The sequence below is a fragment of the Phalangium opilio genome, unplaced genomic scaffold (assembly GCF_054372755.1).
Source record: "Phalangium opilio isolate 3A_F unplaced genomic scaffold, DU_Popi_V2 ptg000032l_1, whole genome shotgun sequence".
Lineage (NCBI taxonomy): Eukaryota > Metazoa > Arthropoda > Arachnida > Opiliones > Phalangiidae > Phalangium > Phalangium opilio.
The window spans coordinates 3322027-3340960 of NW_028324159.1; positions in this window are offsets into that span (position 1 = coordinate 3322027).

The window sequence follows — 18934 nt, forward strand, 5'->3', positions numbered from 1 at the left end:
CTTTTAGATTATTTGGAGGCTCACCCTGAGTTGGTTCGGAGATTGACCGCAGAATTCACCAAAACAGCTCAAGATAGATTATGGAACCAATTAGACGAAATATTAAATGTTGATGGATTGGGTGCGACTAAAGACGTCAAAAAGTGGAGGAATGTTGGTTGACTGTTTGTGTAAAATGATTACGCATCTAAATATTTCTATTATTTTTAGTCTTGGGCAGACTGGAAATCTGATGTGAAAAGCAAGGCTGCATCTATAAAAAATTCTGCTCGTTGCACTGGGGATGGAGATAAAAGCCCATTGGAATTATCGGTGAAATGTGTGTTGAAGGTAACGCACAGGTTATGGAGTTAGGGTTTGCCATTCAAAATACACAAGAGCCAGAGGTAGTACTAGATTAAATTGATTTTTCAAAATGGCATTTTTTTGCAACTTTTTAAATCAAAAAAAAATTGTTTGACTGTTGAAACCATATAAATTATTACTTTCGATAAATGTTTTTAAAGCTGCAGATAGCTGGGGGTGCTGGGCCTTCGTTCTTAAATCAACTAGGCCAAGATGGACAACAGTCGCCTCCTAAAGCACCCGCTGAAGAGGAATTTGTTGAATTTTGTTTGGAAGCTGGCAAAAGTTTTACAAAGTTAAGAGACGCCGAAGTTACAGTACCTAAGCAAATTGATCAACAATCTGAAAGTAAAACAACACCGGAGCCAATAGGTAGTATAAATAGTGGTTGTGTACCGCAAAACATTGGTAAAGTTTTTCTTTAGTTTTATAGTATTTGTTTTGAATTAGTACTAATCAGCATGAAGTATTTCTTATAGGCAATGTTTCAACGCAAGAAAGCCAAATTGCGCTAGTTCAACTATAAAAAATAGAAAGCGAAGTAATTTGTTTCATTGAGTAAATCTTAAAATTATTCAGGGCCGGATTAAGCATTTTTGCACCTGGGGCCGTGATAGTGTGCGCCCCCTTAAGTAGGAAAAAACGGAACTAAGGGGGAATAGTTTAACTCAATGCGCCCCCAACAGGCCTTGCGCCCGGGGGCCAGTGCCCGCTCTTCCCCCTTTAATCCGGCCCTGAAATTATTGATAATTTATGAATTTTGTAGAAAGGAACATTAGGACGGAAATTACAGACAATTATTTAAGAAATTTATAAAAGAAATTAAAGAAGGAAAAAATGAAATTAGTAAAGAAAAAAGCAGTATTTTAAAAGACATTAAAACTGCCTTGGAAGAACGCAATGAAATTGAACGCCAAAAAGCAAACTCAATTGAAAAGATAGCTTCAGCTTTCGTTGACATTTCAAAACATGTGGAAGCTTTTGCGCAAGTTGGGCTTCAGTTTCTTCGAAATAAATAACTATAATTCCTATTTTAAATATCCGAAATAAGTCTTTCGCCAATAAGTCTTTCACCATAACTTTTTTTGTATATTTTTAAAAATAAAAACATGATAAATCTGACAAAAAATTTGCATAAAAATTTTATTTTTTTTAGTTACAAGCACTATAGTTTTATCATTTTCATTTTTTAATCATGGATCTTTCGTGATACCATCACTGTAAAACTCTCCGTGTAGCCTTAGGTAACATGTATATTAACGGAAGCGCCGAACTAGATGTTCTCGTACTAATTGTCCACCACGGAGCCAATTGTCATTTTGCCCGGGCACATACTCAGGATCATCAAATACCATAGCTCTCCTCTCCTCTATTCTAACTTCCCTTCTTCGTAATCTAAGCCTTCTTCTCATCCTCCGACTGGCATCATCCGCCTCTTCTTCCGTGTCATCATCGTCAGACGTTTCTGTGTCTGTGTCCGAGAACTCGTCGTCCGATTCCCTATGGCCTTGATCACGTCGCATGTTATGCAGAGTACAGAAGCGTAAAATATTTTGGCAGCAATTGTTGGTTGGCAGTGAAGCGTACAATGCAAGAGCAAGCAACTATTTACTTGCTTCAAAACCCCTATTGCGCATTCCACTATTTGACGTGTTTTCGTAAGAGCATTATCGTAGCTTTCTTCTGGGGAACTTCTTGCTGTGTGTGTTATTGGAGTTAGTAGCCACGGTTTTAGAGCGTAACCTCTTTCCCCTATGAAGTTATAGTTAAAATTAAAATGGAAAACGACGCAGTTGTGTTGAACATTATTTTCATACCAAGGAGCCAACAATCCTTTCTTCCATTAATGTATTGTCTTTCGAGATGATTTGACAGTTCGGACATGCGTAAAACGTGCGAATCATGGTCTGACCCAGGAAATTTTGCGTTGCAATTTATGATACGCATTTTATGGTCGCAAACATATTTTTAAAATTCGGTCATACAGTTTAATGAACTTAAACACACATGATATATTGGTAAGGTATCATATTTACAATTTGAACATTTAGAGAGTGAAACCCTTTACGGTTTACGTGAAGGTACTCTCGAAAATGCTCATCGTTGATCGATGGTGCAACAATGGCAATCTGCGTGCCATCAATAAGTCCAATTACGCCTGGAAATTGGGCTATTTTGCTAAATCTTTTGAAACAAAACTATTAACTAACAAAAGTACTTATTTGAAATTAAAATATAATAGATACCCAATTTTATTTCTCTTAATTTCATCATCGGTGACTGGAAATCTTATATATTCCTGCGATAAAATATCAACAATAGCGTTGCTCACAGCTGTGACACACCGGCTTACAGTTGAGTGGCTCACAGCGAGAAAAAGGTCTTGCCTTATTGCTAATTGGTATGAGCGAAAAGCAAAAAACCTTAAGGCCGTCAAAATCTAAATGATATTTAAATGGTTATAAAACAGTTTTATTGTTATAAATCCAATCTAAATAGTTAATCTAAACGGTTTAATTTCGGCGACCTCACGGAAGAGCAGTTTGGGATTCTGATTGCTCTCTCTGGGTTATCTCGACCTGAGGACGAAACTATCCGAACACGGATTCTGCAACGCTTAAACACAGAAGCCTCCGTGGCGTTAGAATCAGTTATCGAGGATATCCTAACTGTGGTAGCCACCAACTCCGATCAGACCGTGTTTCAAAACCGCACGGCCCAACTTAATTTAGTCCAGTCTACCACTAAGCGTCAAAAGGGGAAGCCATCTCGAAGCCGTGCGCGGTCTCGCGTTCCAAGGTTCGGCTCACCGACCAGCTCCGCAAGCGGAAGTGGATCTTTCAGACCACCACCCCCTCCTTGCTATCGATGCGGGGAATTCAGGGTTGGCAAAAATCCTGATTTTTCTTGAAAAAGCCACTGGTATGGTTTTTTGCTGGTTTAAACCGGATTTTATTGGTTTTATCCGACTTTTTTTAAATACTCTCTAGTGCTTAATTTTAGCACTTCTTTTTACATTTAGTGCGATAGTTGTCTTCTACTAGGCCCTCTGATTGAGAATATTTTTTATTGTACATAAAAGATGATAAAACTATAGACATTTCCCTTACAGATGAGTAGGGCCCCTGATTTAATCGGGATTTTTCAATCCAACCCGATCTATATCGGGTCAAAAAATCCTAGGTTGGGTACGAAAATTACTTAAAACTGGTCGGGTCGGGTAGGGTTTTCATACTGTCTACTACTGCCGGGTAGACATTTTTATTATCTTCAAAAGGGCAGGGTCGAACCCAGGTAGGTTTTTTTTGTGATCTTCAATGGGGCAGGGTCGGGCCCAGGTAGGCTTTTTTGTGATCTTCTATAGGGCAGGGTCGGGCCCGGGTAGGCTTTTTTGTAATCTGATAAAGACTTTTCTAGACGCGCGGTCCGACCAACCAATTTAGCGTGGCGAAAAATTCAACTCAGTCTCACGAGTTTCGGGTGGGGCAGTGGGAGGAGGGTGCGTCAAAATAACCCACAATATATGGGAATCGACCATTTCGATGAAATAAAGAGGTAAAGACATGTGGGTCAAACTTTTCCTTCCATCTCACTTTATGGTGCCTGCGCTGGACTCTATTATTATATTTTTTGAAAAATCCACTGGATTTTTCAACGTTGTTTAAACCGGTTTAATCCAGGTGGATAAAACCGGACTGGATACCAGCGTGCCAACCCTGGGGGAATTGCATTGGATCCGGGACTGCCCCTATACACATAACGTCTGTCACAAGTGCGCCAAGGAGGGCCACTTGGAAAGTCAATGCGAGAAGTGGCGGTTACATAAACAATTCCCCAGGAGGTCCCGCAGACGGGTCAATTGCCTCGCTGTTCCGACGTTACGCCTCAACTCCGTTCAGGGGTCAAGACTAATCACGGGGAAAATCTTAGTCAATGGATTGCCTGTCGAATTCCTTATGGATAGCGGTGCAGAAGCTAATATCATTGATGAAACGACTTACGAAGCTATAGGAAGACCGTCACTGCAACCCTGCGAGGATGTTGGCCTTCTCTTTGATGGAACTACTGCTTCCTTCCTTGGAAAGGGTCTGGCGACGATCCAACTGGGTCCCATCAAAGCCAAAGAGTCGTTCTTTCTGGCCAAGAACGGGGCCTTAAAACTTCTAGCTGTAGGAACACTGGACGTGTTCGGGCTCCTTGATCAACTATGACGACCGTTCCAGTCTCTGAACCCTTGCATGCTACAGCGGCAGGAAGATGACCTCACGTCCCTGCGGAACGACTTCCCGGATGTCTTCGCAGATGACTTAGGCCGCTGTAGGAAAGTAAAAGCCAGTCTAGAGGTCATTGAGGGGGCAGTGCCTGTTTTTTGTCGGGACAGGCCTGTCCCATACGCTACACGGGAGGTGGTAGATGCCGAAATAGACAGATTACTTGCTCTGGGCGTTATTACACCTGTCGATCACACCGAATGGGCAGCGCCTATTCTGGTAATACGGAAGGCGAATGGGAAGACACGACTCTGCGTTGACTACTCCACGGGGTTTAACGAAGCTCTTCGACCAAACCATCATCCACTCCCATTACCAGAAGAAATTTTCTCCACTCTCAATGGCGGTCAAGTATTTTCCCAACTCGACCTATCGGATGCGTATCTCCAAGTCGAGCTGGACGATCCGTCGAAAGGTCTATGCGGAATCTCTACCCACCGCGAAATGTTCCAGTTTCAAAGATTATCATTTGGAATTAAGACAGCTCTAGCTATCTTAAAAAAGATTATGGACAACATGCTCGCCGGCCTACCCTTTGCTGCGGGTTATTTGGATGACATCATTGTGGCAAGCAAGAACGTCGAGGATCATAGAGATCATTTGCGGCAGGTTCTTTCACGGATTCAAAGTTTTGGTTTCCGATTGCGCCTGGAGAAATGCTCTTTGTTCAAGCCTTCAATTAAGTATCTGGGGATGATAATCGACAAAACGGGAAGAAGACCAGGGGCCCTATTCTGAGACGTTCGGTAGGACCTCTATCGAATAAAAATATTCGTTAGTGCCCAAAATATTCGTTAGAGAGCAAAGTTGTGATTCTGAGGCGTTCGGTAGGGAGTATTGTCGTTAGAAATGATGGAAAATGTTCGGTAGGCTAACGATATCAATTTCCTTTCGTTATGGTTTCTACCGAACCTTTTTTCTTGTCTCTTTTGTTTTTAAAATGGTGTATATAGTTCGACGTGAAGTTTTAAGATTAGCTATACTTGCCCATGAATTGCCTTGACGTGATTTAAGGCGTCAAAGAATTTTAAGAGATACTTGACGATTATAGGTTTAAAAGATTATTTAGAATAAGAAAAGATATAGTTCTAAATATTTTTGATTGGCTTGAAGAGCGCCTTTCGGGGCAAAATGTTTTGGCAATACTTCCAAATATTAAGGTTATTTTGTCTTAGTTAATCCTAAATGTTGAGTTTGTCGGTTACTCAAAACGTTAAACACTTTTACCTCGACAACTCATTATGTAATAAAACAACTTTATTAATAAAAGAAACAAACATACAACTATCAGTGATCGTGACTCTCGGAACAAGACCCAGATTCTTTAGGCAGGGAGCCCACTCTTAAATTTAAATTCCTTATAGGAAAAATAGGAATTTTTTTCCGGAATTATAGGATTTTATAGGAGAAAAAATGTGTTTTAATAGGAAAATATAGGACTAAAAATGCTCTAATATAATACAATTTTGGGCTTAAACTATGTAGAAAAATCCCAAAAAAATAAAAAATAACAAATTTGATTCTATTTTGAAAACTCAGAAGAACTTAATTAAAATATAACATAATATAATATAATATAATATAATATATAAAAATTCCTAAGCGAGCTCCACAATTTCGGTGTCTATTCAAATGTGATCTCGATAAAAAAAAGCTAAATTTTGATAAATTTGATGCTAAACTATACGAAAACTTCGACTAAGTCCAAAATATAGGATATTATAGGACCTTTCATGAAATTATAGGATAATATAGGACAGGTTCAAAAATATAGGATATTATAGGACCTTTCATGAAATTATAGGATAATATAGGACAGGTTCAAAAATATAGGAATTTATAGGAATTATAGGACCGGTGGGCTCCCTGCTTTAGGGAGTATTAGTTTAAATAGTATACAATAGGCCAAGAAACTATTTTTAGATTAACAACGCTTAAGAGTTACATTCATAAAAAACAATTTAGATTGGATTCATAACATCTCCCTTTCTCGAGGGAGCGAAGCGCGAGATGAGGTATAGCATCGCTGGCTCGGATTGACTTGAAGACGCGATGGCTTGCAAACTTCGCGGGCCGACCGGCACGGGACGGTGTCCGGATCCTCTTCGACCGTGCGGCAAATTAAATTGAACATGACGTTCCGGGTTTTCCGTTACGTCCAACGGTTCCGTACATGGTGTTAGTTGGAACGAATCCATGATAATGGAATAAGGGTCGCTGCTTTCTTCTGCCTCAGCCCTATGCTGAAGATGATTTGCATGAACGGTTCAACTCCATCCTGGAGTTGAACCGTATACACGAGCCCTCGGGATTTTCTTACCCGACCGGCGGTCCAAGTGGGTACTAAGGCGTTCCTTTCCCAGACAAGATCACCGGTATTAAACCGGCGAAGACGTGCCCCATGTCGTCGGTTAAACTGGCGCTCCATTTCCGTGCCTCGGACAGCGACGTGCTTGACCGGTGGACGATGAAGGTCCAAGGACGTTCTGAGTTTGCGTCCAAGGAATAGTTCCTCAGGAGTGTGACCTTGAATACGGTCATTTGGCGTAGTCCGGTACGTCGCAAGGAAAACTTCCAACAGCTCTTGAATCTTGCCTTGGCCTTCAAGCTTCAGTAGTGCCCGTTTAAACGTATCCACAAATCGTTCAACTTGGCCATTTGACTGTGGATGATATGGTGGCGAAAAGACATGCTGAATACCGTGACTTGCTCAGAACGTAGCAAAGGCTTCGGAGGTAAATTGTGGACCATTATCACTAACGAGAGTGTCTGGAAGTCCATAACGAGCGACAAGGCCTCTTAGAATCTTTATCGTAGCATCTTTAGTTGTAGACCTCGTTAGGTAGATTTCCGGAAATTTCGAATAGGCATCCACAGCCAGTAAGAAATAGTCCCCATGATGTGGTCCTGCACAGTCTATGTGGATCCTCTCCCACGGACGTGACGCTTTCGGCCAAGACTTTAGGAAAGTTTTGGTCGGTAGTTTGGCTGCTAGAGCGCATTTGGCACACGAAAGGACCAATTCTTCAGCTTGGTGATCCATGAATGGCCAGTACGCGTAGCGTGGAGCTAAGGACTTCATACGATTAATGCCCGGGTGGAGCAGCTTCGGGACGACAATACGATCGTCAAATAGAAGACAATCCTCTTGTATGGCCAATTGATTACGTCGACGAAAGAATTGTTGAAGCTCGTCGTTGCCTTTGCCGAACACCAAGGATCGAGAATCTGGCCAGCGGGTTTTTGTAAAGTGCATGACCCGTTGCAGGAGATCATCAGTTCTAGAGGCGGCCTGGATGTCCTTGTAAGTCAACGGGAGGTGCCGAATAGTTGCCCGCACATCAGAGTCAACTTGTATGAGGGCAATAATGACCTCATCTTTTGTCGACTTCTGAGATGATATCAAGCGAGACAACGCATCCGCCTGACCGAAGATAGTCGTTCGCGGTACTCAATGCGAAAATCATACGCAAGGAGGATGACAGCCCAGCGCCGAAGTCGATTTGCAGAGTGTATAGGTACTCCCTTCTTGCTGCCAAAGATAGAAACCAAAGGTTTTTGATCCGTAAGTAAGGTAAAATGCCGGCCGTAAAGCATTTTGTGAAATTTCTTGACGGCGAAAACCAGCGCTAACCCTTCCTTCTCGATTTGCCCATAATTACGTTCGGCTGGTAATAACGACCGTGAGGCATGGGTTACGGCTTTCTCGGTCCCATCCGGGAAGACGTGAGGCAGAACAGCCTCAATTCCTTGTTCAGACGCATCGGCGGCTACGATGATTTCCAGGGTTGAATCATAATGCGTGAGAAGCAGATCAGACTGCAAAATCCCTTTCAGATCATCAAACGCCTTTTGGCAACGTGGGGACCAGTGCCATGGTTGAGACTTCTGCAACAACGCGTCCAGTGGCGCCCGTATTTGACGCATGTTGCTTACGAAGGCCTGATAGTAATTGATCATGCCCAGATATGCGCGAAGCCCAGGAACGTCGGTATGTTCTGGCATATGAGTGAGAGCGTCGATCTTAGCTGGATCCTCGTGCAGTCGTTTATAAAGATTCCCAGGGTCTCCTCTATAACATACTGGTCTTATTGAACTTTAATGGTTGTCTTTTAGTTTCACCCTCGCAAACAAAGAATAAATATAATCTCTAGAATTTTCACAACTACGGAAGAAACTAGGCCGTTAAACCAGATTCTGAAAACGGGTCGAAGAAAACCGAGTCTCAGGCTCTTAAATTCATTCAAAACTTCTCGCTCAAAACCCAAATCCGTTCTACCGATCCAGGCTTCCCTTCGAACCCTGACTTCATTCACGGCACTTCCACGAATCTCAAAGATCTAGAAATATGAAAACAAAAAAATGAACATGGAGATAACGGGCACAAAATACAACCTTACAGGTAATCTATCGCCTCCTTGATGGCCAGCGGCAGTTTCATACTGAAGAAAAAGTGAGTTGTCCCAAAATCGTACTTCCCCTTTCCCGTATAAACTACGCGACCTATTGAAGACAGGTGTCTCGTAAGTGAACCGAATATATTTCCTTCGGTCTCAAAAAACGCAATTTTTCCGCTACGAAACATTTCATCAATTTCGTGCGGCTTGTCAAAAAAAACCCACTTTCATCCATTCTTTGTTGCAGAGAAGCGTACTGATCCTCCTGCAACATATTGTATACTTTACTTCTTTGCAAAAATATCAAATATTAAATCAGAGAACGTTTACCATAACGCTAGTGAAGAAACGCGTTTTTCGTGCAAATTGCGGGCTTGACGGATTGTTGCCGCAGCAAGTCTTCGATCGTGTCAATATAATCGTCTTCCGATATCATTGAAATTTCCAGAATACGATTGCATTAAAACGCTACTAGACAAAATCCAAGCACCGAAGATGATTCTCGCGGCGTTTGACAGTTTTAAGCGTACATTATAGCCTACGTGTGTGGGAAACTTTAACAAAAGTCAATCGGGACTGTAGGACCATGGTAGGACTTACCATTTTGTAAAAGGTCTGATGCCAACGTCCATACAAGGTCAATGAAAGAATTGCGGCGTTGCCAGCCAAGTAATAGGATGGCCATAATGAGAAGGGAAATTGTAATGGCTATCCATACGAAGCTGTTTAAACCCATGAGATTGTAATTTTCGGATCCCGATTGATTGCGGCTGACAGAAGTAATTATAACGACGGACGAAAACCAGACACTCGGGGATACGTGAACTTCTTCAACTTTTCTATGATCGATTATTGACATGGGATAAATCAAAGCGTCCAAAAACTGCGGTAAAGGGTTATAGATTTTAAAACTTCTAAAAAATTCAAATAGAAGTGCGTCTACGAAAAATTATACTCCATTTTTAAGCGCCTCCAACTTATCCCAAGAGTCAATTTCCGTTACACTAACATTGTTATTTCGAAGCACTTCATTCACTATCGTCTGGTTGACGGAAACGAGGCTAAATAATCGGCCCACTTCAATATAAATTGTAATAAACAATAGCAAAATACTGTATAACATTACAGTAATTCTCTCATTTTTCAAATGTCATAGCACAAACTGTCCATAAAACTCTGAGAACCATCGCGCAGAAGGTTGATTACAGAGACCGAAGTCAACGTCCTATAACAACTGCTGTTAATTGACAAGAAAAATGTTTTTCTTTTCCCAATTTTCATTCATATCTTACCCCGTTTAAAAAATAGCTGAATGTGTAATTATCCATCATTCCAACCCAAATATTTAGAAGGAACGCGACATGCTATTTGATATTATGAGGTTCAAAATTCTGTTAAGATTCCAAGCCACGAAACCTCCTGACTTTTAACATGGTCACTCTATTCTCATACATTGAACATGTTCTTATCATTAACTTAAAGATATAGAGACCTTTATAGGTTTAGATCATTAATATAGTACAAATGAATATTTTTCGCACCTCGTACGCTTGTAGTCTGAAAGCATTTTCATCATTAAGAGCTTTTCCATGGCCCATAATTAACGCGATATCAAACTTTTTGTTTAACTACAATAAAATATAAATTAAGTCGCTACAATTCGATATGAACTGTAGAGAAAGTTTTTCTTGGTTTCCCTAGCAACGTTGTTATGACAACAATAATTGAAGTAAAACAAAAATTTCGGTTTTGCGCAAATGTTTGCTAAGAAGTTTCATCCATTAGACCAAGAACCAACTTATAAATCGACACTCCATAGTTTGATACCAGTTCGTTTATATACTGGAATAATGGAAAGTGTAGGGTTGAAGTTTGGAGAAAAACTCTTTTTATCATATTAGGCCTATTTTAAGAGTTTTTTTAATAAAGAGGAAGTCTTTTCTTAACGAATACTTTACGTTCCATAGGGCGACTACTTATCGATTTCTACTTGGAGGAGAGAAGTTTACACTCAACTACGCTTACACTTGAGGGCCTACCCGTTTATTTCCATAAATTTTACCCAAATTACCCCGGTTTTTGGTTGGGCATAAGCTTCGGGTGCCACCTGGTTATAGCAACAAGAAGTACTATTTACACGCGACTAAGCCAGTAAAACATTTCCACCGAGAGATAACCTTGAAAAGCACACTGGGATTTTAAAACAGCCAAGGATCTAAAACACAGTTATCTATCGGGAATGCATCAAAATCACTACCAAAATAGGCAACAAAGTAAAAACAGGCGTCTTTGAATATTTATGAACTTGAGTCAATATTTCATCCAAGTCATATAATAAAATATGAGTTTATCGATTGCACTACGTTTAAATAAAGATGTTTTTCATTTCAAGAGACGCTTTTAAACTTGAGAGCTTCAATTTGTGCAGGATACGTCTAAGTTTTCAACAAATAAGTTTCCAAACTGCATTTTCGAATATATTTTGAACCCATAAAGATTTTAGTTGTCGAGGATAATCTGACTTTAAAATATTATCGCGATTTTTTTAAGTTTAACAAAGTGTTTCTTTTCCCGGAGATTCAGTGTAGCGATATTCAATTACTTCGTTTTTATTTCTAAAATTCACGATAAATATCAGAAAAGATCTGGCATTAGCCGGATGGTTTTACTTTACCTCTAGCTAAATAAAGGTTTTATTGATTCCACGTTAAGAGCCTTGCAGCGCCAGACTTCTTTAATAAACTTTCGCTCTAAGATTGTGGCTGCCTACAATTACGCCTTATATAGTAAAAATAAAATCTAAAAATAAGTACTATAAAACCCGATGGCTCTTTCTGTAGTAAGTCATTATCAGTAGTCGTAAAAACACCCAATTTTTAGTTACGATCTTTGAAAACGCAAGCTGTTTCACTTTCAGTTCGTTGTATCTTCACCTAAATGATTATTATTATAAAAATGAAGGCGAAGGTTGTAGACTAAACTTTTACATCGGTGTCTTCCTTGAGTGTTCAATAATCACGTGACATTACTATTGTTAGAGCGTGCAAAATTTCCTGAGTTCAAAACCAAAGGCTTAACGAATTTTCTACTTCAAACAACTAATGTTTGTTGATAATTCCTTTAAAAACAACCCCAAATATAACACTTAAAGGTTGTGGGTATTCGCAATCGCCACTGCATGACCCGCCTCCACGCGGTAATGAAGGGAACTGTCGAAAATGAGGTTGTTGATTTTGGGCTTGGGCTATAAAGATTGTTAGCTGTTAATGATAGTAGAACTGTTGAATATAATTAAACCAAGTGAGTTAATTATGCCGAAAATTAGTAAAAAATTTTGCTGCGTACTTCAGTGCAATTCGTTGCTTAAGAAGTGCATTCCTGGGTCAAGTTTGCGTTTTTTCCCCAAAAAACCGAAACTTAGAAACTCTTGGAAGAACATTTTGAAAATTGGAAAGCCAATTTCCTATTCCATGATTGTTTGTAGCCTGCATTTTAATCGCAATGATTATTTCTTGCCAGGTATTTATAGATTTCCTTTTATATTAACTAAGCCTAGCAGATACTTAATTTATAACTTGTTTATATTAGATGTCCCAGCTAAGACACGTAGATTGAAACTCGGAGATGTTCCATCTCAAAATTTACCCACAACATCCACCAAAAACAATTTACCGAGAATCATTTGAAAAGAAGGGCAGAAAGAGCCAAGAGAGTTGCAGCTAGGAATATGACAGCAAAAGCTGGAACTGATGTTACTGATTTAACAGAGCATAAAAGAGAAACCTTTCTGTTAGAAACCCATGAAGAAATGTTAGAAGAAACGGAAGTTCTGGAATCAAATCGCAATCCGGAAAAGAAAGACGCAAAGGTTCAAGTTAACACTTACACACTGGAAGCTACAATATTTTAAATTCCATAAAAAATATTGATATTAATCGTTTATCCGGAGTGGCTACTTTTGAAATATTTTTTGCAATTGTGGAATCAACAAAATTGATATTTAATTTTCAAACATTAATACCAGTGGAGGGTATTATGCTGCTCGTTCTAATGAAGATAAAACTCAATCTTTCGTACAGTGTTTTGTCAACAATGCTCAGAATTTCTGAAACTAGCTTTTGCAGATATTTTCGTAATATCTTAGCCGACGTTTTGCAAACTGCAATTGTTTTCCCGGATAAACAAGAAATAGTAGAAAACATGCCTCAATGTTTTCAATAGTTCAAAAATGTTGTTATTGTCCTTGATTGTACTGAAACACCAATTGAGAGGCCAAGGTGTCTAAAATGTAGAATTTTGACCTACTCTCATTACAAGGGAACGCATACCATAAAACTTCTAGTTGGTGTGACCCCAGCTGGACTAATAACTTACGTGAGCAAACCCTATGGTGGAAGTAGGGCTCGGACTCCGTTATACATTTTCTGAAATTATATATATTGAGATGAATATGTTATTAATATATATAGCGGAATAATAATAATGACTACGTTACTTACAAACAATAACATATGTATATAGAAAACCTTAGTGGATATTCAATTGGCATTGTTAGTATACAACATTAGCGCTTGATATTTCAATTCGCGTATAATATTGGCAACTGATAAAGATAACATATTTGTTCATATTGGCTCTTATCCATAACCATTCATGGAAGCTTTATTTCTGAAAGTAGTCTCTCAGAGACAATGTATAGCAACGTTACCTTTACTATCGTATATCTATGAGAGGTTTAAATTTAATTCCGTCCCAATATAGGATCTGCCTTTGTTTAATATTTAAAAATATGCTTCAAGATGACATCAGTCGTTACTGGTGTTTGCGACGAAACTCGTGCTTCACAACGAAAGGGTTATAATTTTACGACTTTCAATACTCTTAGCTTGATTCCCTGGGGTTTTAATGATAAATGACACCAAGACATTAATGAAATAACGTGTGTGTTTGGTATCAAAAATGATTTGAACGAGATAGCCTCTCGGTATCCGGTAAAAAAAGCCCAAACAAAGAAATCCACGGAAAAAATTCTAAAAAAAAATCCAGCGGAAAAAAATCCATTGGTAAAAAAAACCACGCCAAAAAAATCTCAAATGAAATTTCGATTAAATAGCAAGCTATTCGATGTTCTCATTGTCAGTTTGTCATGGAGATTATTAAATCAAACAAGGGCAAGGATAAAATTTGTTTTGAAGGGAATATGTGCGTTCTTCAGGTTCGAGGGCGCTCCCAAATACGTTGGCGTTGTGCTAAAGCCAGCTCCTTAAAGTGCAAGACGATTATGAAGACTAAGTTGAACGTCAAGGAACCCAAAGTAATTCACTGTCACAATCACCCATCGGATAGGAAAGCTGTGGAGGTTGCCAAATGCTTAGGAAAGGTGAAAGAAAAAGCAAAGGCATCTCGTATAAAACCGTCGGAGTTATTTGCGGAAGACGTCTCACAACTGGATGATGAAACAAAAGCCGTAATGCCACTTGAAAACACTGTTAAAAGGAACATCAGAAACCAAAGAACATCAAACCATCCAAATAATCCAAGCTCTATCAAAGACTTGAAGATCGAAGGTATCTGGTGCACTACCGGGGAGCCGAAACGTGAAAGATTTTTGCTAAGCGATAATGGTCAAGATGCAGATGAACGAATCTTAATTTTTGCCACGGATGACGGTCTTCGCAATCTTTGTAGTGCTTCTGCATGGTTTATGGACGGAAATTTTTCTTTGGCTCCGAAGCAGTTTTTACAAATGTATATTATTCGAGTTCAAGTGAACAAAGTTTTTACAACAGTGGTTTACTGTTTGCTGGAAAGTAAATCAGAACGAACTTATAAAGAATTGTTTGTCACCCTTCTCGACGAATGTGCTGCGAAAGACTTATGCCCTAATCCAATCTTTATAAACGTAGATTTTAAAATAGCAGTTATACAAGCGGCAAAATCTGTTCTAGGCGAAGATATTGAGGTTCGCGGCTGCTTCTACCATTTAACACAAAGCACTCGGGCTAGAAACGACCTACAGACGTGACGAGGAATTTAGCCATTTCGTTGGTAAGCTTGATGCTCTTGCATTTTTACCAGTATTGGACGTCTCAAAGGGCATGGATTACCTAAAGTCTGTTATGCCAGAAGAAGCAACCGATCTTCTCACGTATTTTCATTCTACTTATGTCAATGGATCGTTTCGAAGAATAGGTAATAAAGACTCTGCAGCGACTTTTAAACTTCGAAAAATTAAACCAATGTTTCCACCAAACCTTTGGAACGTCCACGAAACCACTTTAAATGACGCCGACAGGACTAACAACGAATGCGAGGGTTGGAACCATCCATTTTCAAATTTAGTTTGCCAGAAACATCCCGTCATTTGGACCCTTATAGAGAAGATGCGATTAGAACTCTCCTCCGACGAAACCAAGTTGGCCCAACGTGTGTTGGGGAATTTACCACCGAAGAAGAAACAAAAATATTCGGATTTACAAGCAAAGCTGAAACTACTGTGTGAAGAATATGTTAGTGGAACGCGAGACATTCCCATTTTTTTAAAAGCGGTTTCGATAAAATAGTATGGAACAATAAAAAATTTGGATTTTTTTTCCCTAACTTTTTTAGTTTCTGGATTTTATTTCTTTGGATTTTTTTACCATGGACTTTTCAGGGCTAGATTTTATTTCTTTGGATTTTTTTACCTAGATTCAGCCTCTCAATATCATTTTAAACCTTCAGTCTTAGAACTTGATTAACACAAGAGATCCAAAGAGTGTCAACGGAAGTCTATGCGTAGGACGAACGTTACAGACGCGGTGTGTAGCTCTACTTTCAGAAACTGACAAGTATTTAAACACACTTAGCTTTACTTGTAAATATAATAATAATAATATAATAATAAATAATAATAAAGCTTTAGTTACGTGGCTATTCTCATCAGCTATGCATCTGGTTTACATAAGAGTCCTTTTAGTTAAATTCACTAGTGTTAAGTAATTCCATACGGTTAAAGTTAAATAGCTTCATGCAGTACGCGATGTACAAGTCCGCTGAGTTATGTTATTAAAATTTATGCAGCTTTTTGTAAATATGTTTTTAAATAATTTAAAATGTTTTAATTGAGGTTTGACTTATTAATAATGGATCCAGTGCATTCCATAAGCGAACACTAAGTCCTTAGCAATCACCTCAGAAGCCTCGTCTTGACGCAGGACAAAAATCCATAAGCGCGGCTTTTCAAATAGTTAAGCCCTAATAGAGTATTGATGAGTGAACTTTATATCGCGTACGTGATTAGGTTTGGTAACCTTGCTCCAAATATTCTGATATTGAGAAGAATCATGTTACACTTACGACGCTTTGTGGTACACTTCTCTCGAAGAGAAGTATTATATACATCTGTTACAATACAGGAAGAACCAACCGCAATTTCATTACCGAGGTATTTATTTTCCGGTACAGAACTAAGTATTGACAGACAACGTGAATGAAAACGTACATTAAGGTATTTCAAGTTTGGTGCGAGAAAAATGACTCGTGCTTTTCCATTTTCCTTTCAAAATAGTCACATTAGGCGTAACTACTTCATGTTTTTGGGAAAATAAAGTAAAAGGTTCCGGGCGCTGCACTAAACGGAGTACATTTGTATCTGACTGTATTCTGCTAAACATGAAACACTTCTCATCCAAGGCCACTAACCCAAGTACTTTTTGACAAAGACACCTACTCACGCTTAAATCTCGCTGTATTTTTTAAACCTGGAAAACATTTCAACCCAAGAAACTAGAAACGGTAAATTTCCATATACCACACTCTAAGAAATGGAAGTGTTAAAAACGTGTTAAAACGGTGTAAACACCGTAATAACACTCAAAAGAGAGTTTTATTACCTTGAGTTTTTAGGGTCCAATTTAAAGAGTAAATTCGGTGTAAAATAACACTATTAAAACACCTTTCGAAATTAAACATGAAAAATTATAATGCTGCGGGTTTCTTACATAAGATCTTTCATTTTCATTAATGTTTTAATATTAAAGTCAATACAAACAGTAAAAAATTATTGAAAAAAGTAATTGTTAAACCTTTTTTAAAGATGATATTCATGAAATAAAACAGTTTTATCCTTTAAATAAAATTAACAAAGAAATTGGTAATCTGGCGGTGTTGTACCTTCATAAATCTATGCTAAACGTGTTAGGCGACACTCTTACAGGTGTTAAGCGATACTCTTAAAAAACGAGACTAGGTTAGGTACTGGCCTCACAGTAGGGCCAGCTTGAGAAGCCAAAGTGGGGCACTTGCTTTTGAGACATGTTTTATCATTATTTTGAGAAAAAATGGAGTACTAAATGGTTTTTTTTTTTGTAAAATCTGTAGTGCAAATTAGATTAAACGCGTTTCTGGTGCTCGAAAAACTATTAGTGAAAAGAGATTATTAAATTTAACAAGAACATCTATATCTACTGCTTGAATATTATAGCCTCCAAAACTAATTTAATACCCTATGGATTTGTACAAATTAAAAACTTTCTGCCCTTTTCAGAAGTTCATAAAACCGTAAAAATTACTTTATATGCAACAACCGTCGCTTTAAGAGGTATAGTTCTGCATGTGAGAACTTTCCTCTCTATAGGTGAGAACCCTGCTATTAATATGGCACTAATTGCTAATAATACTGCGGAATGGCGGATAATCAAAATTTAATTAAACAGGAAAACTATACTCGATATTTGAGTTATGCCTCATGAGTGGTCAAAATGTAGCTACTATAGTGTTTTTTACGTCATCGGTTTTGCTCTTAAGTCTAGAAAAAGTACTAGAATTTCTACTACTATCCTACCAAAAAATCTCCCACTCTTAAAGGTGTTACGCGACACTCTTAAAGGTGTGAAGCGACACTCTGAAAGGTGCTATGCCGCACCCTTTAAGAAGTTGCACAACACTAATATGAGAGTAAAAATTCACTTTCAGTGCGATATAAGAGTTAAAAAGTTGTTAAACTGCACGTCTGTTGCACTATTTTATGCTTATCTTTGCCACCAATTGCTCAAGTGAGTGTTATTAAACCCTTTCAGGGGTGTCAATGAACACCTGTAACGGTGTCAAATTTGGACCCATATAAACTACTTCTGAAGGTGTTAAAGCACACCCCATTTTCTTAGAGTGCACGGTAACCATTGAAAACCGTGGGAATGGATGGTTTTCCTACTAATATCACATATTCGGATCGGGAATGGACGTAAAAAACCAATATGGAATGGAATTGGTTAAATTGTTACACATTTTAGTTGGTAAATGGATAAAATCTATTTTCTATGGAAGATCCTAAAATTCTGAAAAGAAATTATAAGGGTTTTGCAACTGAGTAATGGCAGCTATCTGCCTTTGACTGTATTAGACGATATAAGGCATAGGTGCCACTACTACTCATCTCACTTAGCTTGTTGTCGCCTAGTTACTAGCTAGCTAAGCTCAGAGTACCGTCTTCTAGCTCATTCTCCTATTACTTTATGGTTCACGGGTAGTTGAGCGGTTTTCAAAAGGGCGTTTTGGAATAAAGCGGTTCCTAAAACAGCAGTTTGAAAAACCGCGTACAAGCAAAACCGCGGTTGCTGTTTCCGCGTTTCTCAATACCGCGCTATTTCCCAAAACAGCGGTTGCTGTTTCCGCCAAAACTGTGATTGATAGGGAGGGAAATATCTATTATATTAAGTTTATAGGACAAAGAACAATATTATGCTGAAAGGAGTAATGTTATATCGGAAGTAACTATTAAATATAATTTTTTGGAAAAGGCATATTATTTTGGGAAGTTAATGAAGATAAACAACAATATTTTGGAAAAGGCGTACTTTCGTACGCTCAAGATATAAACGCTGTTATCAAAATGCGCTTAAACGAGAAATGGCTATAACGGCAAACGCGTTTATGAAAAAG